The sequence below is a fragment of the Tachypleus tridentatus genome, chromosome 4 (genome assembly GCF_004210375.1).
Source record: "Tachypleus tridentatus isolate NWPU-2018 chromosome 4, ASM421037v1, whole genome shotgun sequence".
Classification (NCBI taxonomy): Eukaryota; Metazoa; Arthropoda; class Merostomata; order Xiphosura; family Limulidae; genus Tachypleus; species Tachypleus tridentatus.
The window spans coordinates 10,631,496-10,639,043 of NC_134828.1; positions in this window are offsets into that span (position 1 = coordinate 10,631,496).

Sequence of the window (7,548 nt, forward strand, 5' to 3'; positions counted from 1 at the left end):
CTTGGCATAAATAATAGTATATTCGACAATAGATGGCGTCGTAGTCACCTATGAAGAATATATTGGTCGTTTTAGTATAATTAAAATATTAAAATAATTAATAATTAAAAGGTTGCAAGTCAACATTGAAATATTTCTGTTATCGGATATCTGCACAACAGTACTGATTCTGCAAAAAGTCTCTTTGGAGGATTTTAGTTATCACGTACCTGTCCAATAATGTTAAGTCTTTATAACTATCAGTCAAATCTAAAGTAATGACCTTGCGTTTGTCTGTCTGGAAATTTTCTCTCAAGTTTATCTACCAAACGATACAAATCTCATATTGCAAAGGAATACCTTTGCGCGAGAAGTTTAGATTGCATCTTGGCTTTTGAATTCAGAATCGCCTTACCTGTTTATTGTTTAATCAAAATTTTGAATGCAGCGAAAATGCTTGACAATAGTACAATGTCATCAAGTGACGCCTTGCTTCGATTTCAACTTTTTTTTTAATTTGGGAAGTATTTCACACAAACAATACTTAATCGATGTGTAATGTTCATTTTTTAAAGGACGTTTTTGCATAATCAGTTATGTTTGCCTTCATTGCCACTTTACATTTACTTTAGAATAATTTAGCTTCGGCTTGTTTCATAGACTGCAAACATCTTTTAGCTACTTTTGTTTTTTATACGAGTTTTGTTTGCCGTTTATGTAAGTTTCTCTATTTCAATTAGTAAAATCGTATGATACACTGAAGGCTCATAACTGCTTCATACTCTGTACCGCTTAAAAATACCATTACATTATTTGATTATTCACTTTACTAGTGTCCCGCCATGGCCAGGTGGGTTAAGGCATTCGACTCGTAATCCGAGGATCGTGGGTTCGAATCCCCGTCGCACAAACATGCTCGCCCTTTCAGGCGTGAGGGCGTTATAATGTGATGGTTAACCCTACTATTTCCAAGAGTTGGCGGAGTGTGATGATGATTAGCTGCTTTCCCTCTAGTCTTACACTGCTAAATTAGGGACGGCTAGCGCAGATAGCCCTCGTGTAGCTTTGCGCGAAATTTCGAATACAAACACTTTACTAATAGATTCATTAAATAAATTTAGGTAGTGTAATGCCCCTACAATGACAACGCGATAAAACTACGGTCTCGTAACGCTAGAAAACGAGTTTCGGTACCCGTAATGGGCAGAGCACAAATAGCCCATTGTGCAGCTTTGTGCTTAATTAAAGATAAACAAAATGTAGTTTTATTAAATAAACGTTAGTTTTTATTTGACTGCTTTTCTCTCTCTCATTCTTTCTTTCATTTTCAAATAGACCAGGATATGTTGATCTAACACATGATGCCTGTAAGAAAGCGTAGCTTAAATACAAAACATGTAAATGATAAAATAGAATAACTTCAAGCAAATGGAATGAAACTACAACAAATGTAGCGGCTGGTAATTTAAATATTTGTTGTACAAAAAAAACAAACTTATTCAACTTAAAATAAGAACGTCAGTAGTGACACCTGTGTTTAACTTCATCTTCAGAGAAGGTTATTTCCATCGATAACTCCAAGGTCCCCGCTAGTACAGCGGTAAGTATACGGACTTACAACGCTAAAATCAGGGGATCGTTCCCCGCGATGGACTCGGCAAATAACCCAATGAGGCTTTGCTGTAAGTAAAAAAAAAAAAAATACAAGAACTCCAAACTAGAGGGGGGTGTCTGATAATCAAGAGAATGGGGATCTAAGTTCTGGGTTTCATTCTTCCTAATTTTCTGTAAAACAACCTATATGTAAATATTCAAATAGTGGTTAGTTTACTCCTAACATCCAGTCACAAACATCTTGAAAGAAGAAAACCTGAGAGTGTTTATAAAAATTGAAGTGAAATTAGTGGATGACGTATTCTTTACCAGTCGAAGTTTAAATATTTTTGTTGAGAAATGGAAAATTTATTACTAAACAGTTAAGTTTTAATAACGCAGTTGCTTCTAACATGAACGTTTGACTAACGATTCTCGAGACTACTTCATAGTGATAAAGGAAGTCTATTAAACACGAACTTTATCTGACAATGAGGAGTATTTAATAAAGCTTATCAAATGATAGAAAGTTAGAATAAATAATTCACCATATCGATGTTTTCATTTCATTGTTTTAACGTCACAAAAACTTGTTTGGTTTTGAGCGACAGAGAATATGCTTCATTGATATCTGTTTGACAGTTTGATCTTGAGTCAAACCGGTTTGTGTAATTAATTGTTTTGAGATATAGAGATTTGTTTATATGAGAGTTCGATTTTGAGTTACAGCGTTTCATTTCTTTATTCGATAGTTTGATTTTGTGTAGCTTTGCGCAAAATTAAAAAACAAGAGGGCTATCTGTGCTAGCCGCCCCTAATTTAGCAGTGTAAGACTAGAGGGAAGGCAGCTAGTCATCACCACCACACCGCTCACTCTTGGGCTACTCTTTTACCAACGAATAGTGGGATTGACCGTCACATTATAACGCCCCTGCGGCTGAAAGGGCGAGCATGTTTGGTGCGACGGGATGCGAACCCGCGATCCTCAGATTACGAGTCGCACGCCTTAACCCACTTGGTCATGTCGGGCCCAATATTTCTGAATTATTTGTTTGTTTTGAATTTCGCACAAAGCTACTCGAGGGCTATCTGCGCTAGCTATCCCTAATTTAGCAGTGTAAGACTAGAGGGAAGGCAGCTAGTCATCACCACTACACCGCTCACTCTTGGGCTACTCTTTTACCAACGAATAGTGGGATTGACCGTCACATTATAACGCCCCCGCGGCTGAAAGGGCGAGCATGTTTGGTGCGACGGGATGCGAACCCGCGATCCTCAGATTACGAGTCGCACGCCTTAACCCACTTGGTCATGTCGGGCCCAATATTTCTGAATTATTTGTTTGTTTTGAATTTCGCACAAAGCTACTCGAGGGCTATCTGCGCTAGCCATCCCTAATTTAGCAGTGTAAGACTAGAGGGAAGGCAGCTAGTCATCACCACCCACCGCTCACTCTTGGGCTACTCTTTTACCAACGAATAGTGGGATTGACCATCATTTTATAACGCCCCCGCGGCTGAAAGAGCGAAAGTGTTTGGTGCGACAGAGATTCGAACCTGCGACACGTTTGATTTTGATTCACAGTGGTTTATGTTTTGATAACTTGATTTTGAGTCAGAGAGGTGTGTCTCTTTGATAGGTCGGTTTTGAGCACTTGTATTTGTTTGATTGTTTGGTATTTTAGTTTTGACTTGAAGATGTTTGATCGTTTTCTTCCGAATTTTCAATGTTGCACCAGCTGTATCCCATGTACAGTTTTTGAGTAATTTATAAAGTATACCTAAAACATTATACCACGCTGTCTAAAGTCGTCAGTAGTTTATACTACTTTTAAACCTGTTAACTGTTCCTCAAAAAACTTTAGAACAGTTTCAAGACATATTTCTGGTACATTACTGTGAGTTTGCCGAATAAATACAAGATTGAAACAATATTATCAATACACAATAAACAGCTATACGTGGCTATTGTATACACGTACATCTATAATAAAATATTATAAGCAGCTATATTTTAAATGTTGTAACTTAAATGTTCGCTAGAGGGAGCCGTGATATTTAATGATGACTCTCAGATCAAAACGATAAAGTAAGATTGTCGAGAACACCTAGAAAGGTCAAAGAATGTGGCATAAGGTTTTCTAGCACATTCGAAAGTAGATTACATGCACATGATAGCTATTAGTTATTTTGTTCAAGTAAATTTATTTGATTTTACAGTAGTCCTAGATTATCGGAGAGATTTGGATTTCATTTGCAACGTACGTCTACAACAATTTATGGTAGAGTACGTGTGCTCAAGCTGGTAGAAACGGTGATGGAAGAGCTTTGGTTATTTATTGTAGTTTAGGTGAACTGGAGTTTGAACGAGGTCTGAGCTGAGAAAGATTTCTTTTCGAAATGTTGTAGGGTCAGGTGTAACGAACTAGTTTCACCAGATAAGTTTAAAAATCCTGCCGACGACAGAACAATAAGATTATATAACAATGATAAAACGGTCAATTAAATATTCGTGTAACTGTAGTTGAAAATTTATAAGCACAGAATTTATATGACCAATGATATTAATATCAATATACTAGCACGTGATACCGAGGCTTGTCCAAACTCTACAACTTGAGGTAATTATGAAAATTCATCTTAATTAATACATATAATTAAAACTGTTCAGGTTAGGTCATTACCCACAGCCTCAGTTTATGTCAGTACTAACAACAGTTTGTGTTTATATGATCATTACCTTGTATAACTACTTGGGTCAGTTTATATCGACAACCCGGCGTTCGACTCGTAATCCGAGGGTCGCGGGTTCGAATCCCCGTCGCACCAAATATGCTCGCCCCTTTCAGCCGTTGAGGCGTTATAAGTATATAGATATAGGTTTGTCATTTGATATCGGTATTGTTACTTTATATAATTTCTAGTATCCGTATATATGAATATTAAATACATTTATATCAATACTTCTCTCTCTCGGCCAGGTGGGTTAAGGCGTGAGGATCGCGGGTTCGAATTCCCGTCGAATCAAACATGTTCGCCTTTTCAGATGTGGGGGCGTTATTATGTGATGGTCAATCCCATTATTCGTTGGTAAAGAGTAGCCCAAGAGTTGGGATACCTTCCCTTTAGTCGTACAGTGCAAAATTAGGGGCGACTATCGCAGATAGCCCTCGTGTAACTTTGCGCGAAATTCAAAAATAAACAAACAATAAACCACTTCTGTCAATTTATATCGATGCTAATATCAAAACAATTTCATAAATTAAGTTTTTATTTTCCCCATTTTTCGTACCGCAGTGGTTCTTGTGATTGATTTTTATTAAATGCTATAAATAGTTTATTTGCGTAGAAACTGTCAAAATCACCTTTTATAAGTGTAATACTTTGTAATACTTTTGTAAATGTAATACTTTGCACAACTGTGAAGTTTGACAAACAATCACGTAAACTGCAAATTCTTTCCCTTTCACACTTCATCTTTTGATTTTCCATTTTTGATTTGAAACTAGAGACATGTAAAAATATGATTTCGAGTTGATCTGTCTCTCTAAGAACTGGTTATTTATACCTAACTTATTAAGTTCGCTATGATTCATGATGGACATAATTTCATTATCGTAGTATTTGTCACAAAATTAGATTGAACACCGAGCATTATATTTTAATTATGTTGTTTTTTGTTTCGCTGTTGCTGTCAGCTTGACTCCTCATTTGTTAACATTTCAATACGATGACGTATTTGACGTTAGCGTCCAATTGGATAAAACTACCTTATGAAACTAAACATCGGGTACATCGTGTTGGTTAATATTACTAAAAATTTACTCAACAATTCCAGAGTAAGGCGTTTGAGATCAGTGACCTCTAGTGAACGAATGATAATGTTTAAATAAATAGGAATTCTAAAGTTGTAAACGTAATGACTAACCAAATGTCGCCTCATATGTCAAGACCAAAGCTGGTTATTAAATATTTACCTAACAATTTTAGAATAGAACAGCCCCTCGAGATCAGCGACCTCTAGTGAACTGGTTGTATAATATAAGAAAAGCAAAGTCTTTGGTCCTCGTATTAGAATCCCTCCATTCAAACTGAAACACGTTTGTTTGATTGTTTTTTGTCGTGTGTGTTTTTTTTTTGCTCCTCTCTGTAAAACATGTGGGTGGAAAATGGCAGCCATTGGGGATTCTAATAAGTATCACATAGAAGTAAGTGAACGGAAATTTAAAACAAACCAATCACTCTCTTACTTTAACATAGCAACATTTCCTGTGTTTCGCGCTGCTGTAAGTGTCACTTTTGTTACTCGAATCACTTCAGAGAACATCGGGAAAATACTCCGTACCCCAGGGGTCTGAGCGAACTTCATTCAACATGCTTGAATTAGATGGAATAAATTGGTGGTTCTGAACTCGGTGAGCTGCCATCTGTGATGAATTGGGTTTAAAAAATAGTTTTGCGGAATCTCACGGCGAATATGAAAAGTGAGTCTGATAATCGAAGCCTAAAAGTGCTATTAACGTTGCTCTTTTCCGAGAAATAGACGACCGGTTATATACGTGTCGTATCTAACATCACAAAGGTTAACAGCTCGCAGTCAGCATTTAGCTGTCATGCGTAGTGATTTGCTTGCGTTAGAGACAAGGTGTAGAGGTCGCTAAAAGACAACTAACTCTACGTACGTAGCCCCAGGAATCTAGTAGTTTGCATATATTTCACGGTCTGTTTTTTTTTCTTTCTCTTGTCTGATCTCTTATCATCACTGTAGTATACTTCTAATCGGCGAATATTTTCTAATGTTATTCGTACCACGTTTTTTCGTCATACAATGGACTTAGTGAATGCCATTGCTACTGTAGGGTAAAATAGCTTACTCTGACCTAGCGAGAGAACAGTTTATATTTGCAACATATCAGTGCCCCATGCAGTGCATAGGCTAGCGAGCCAGAAAGGGAACTCGGTTTTAGTCATTCGCCCTTACTTAGAACTGCTGACCAGAAGTGACACTGACCAACAACAACAATCGCCTAAGCGGCTAGTCTTAACCTAGCAGTATTGAATTTCACAGCTATAATGCCCGCAAGCCACAAATACTAAACGTCTTTTAATGAAATATCGATGTTGTTCGAACCTTGGACCTTCCTGTATGCAGTCTAGTAATTTAACCAGTAGAGTACGGAGAGCCCTAGGGAAGTCCATCGACAGACATTTTATGATGATAAAATAAATTGCCTCCTAGTGGCTACGCGGTAAGTTGGGCTTATAACACTGAAAATCACGTTTCGATACCTGCTGTTGGAAAAACGCAGGTTGCTCATTGTATAGCTTTAAGTTTAACAACAAACAAACAGTTATTTACCACTGACTTAGTACAGTTTTACCTGTAAAAGGTGTTAACTACAGATTGATGGTTTTGGAGCACCAGTGACGCAACCTCAACAACGGTTGTTAGATGAATCTAACTGTAAGATTATTTCAACTAAGCCACGAATTAGTAGAAACATTTAAAACACTTGAAACGTATCTCGAAGAAAGGACATACTCTGTTAAACTGGTAAACCATATAAGTATGTCCAGGAAGGTTTATGTACGCGTGTTTATATATGTGCGTACATATGAAGCTGTAAATGTATACACAGTTTTTACACCTCATTTTTCAATTAAAATTTAACACGTGTTTCTACTTTCTCCTGAAAAAAATGAAAAGCCTGTGAATATATATTTTTTTTAAATTTCTGATAAAAATGAAAGTATTAAGTTGCTTAACACTTAGTTTGGGGTTTCAATGTGTTACAAACTTCTTTGGTAGTAACCATGTGAGAGGACTACAGTGAGTTGTGGTTTTCGAATAAATTACATATAAATCCAACAGTGTATCAAACTACGTATGAATCCATGATTGTATCAAACTACTCGCTCATTACCATAAACTCAATAAAGTAGAACATTCCAAACAGTCCTGGTGTTCAACTAGTGA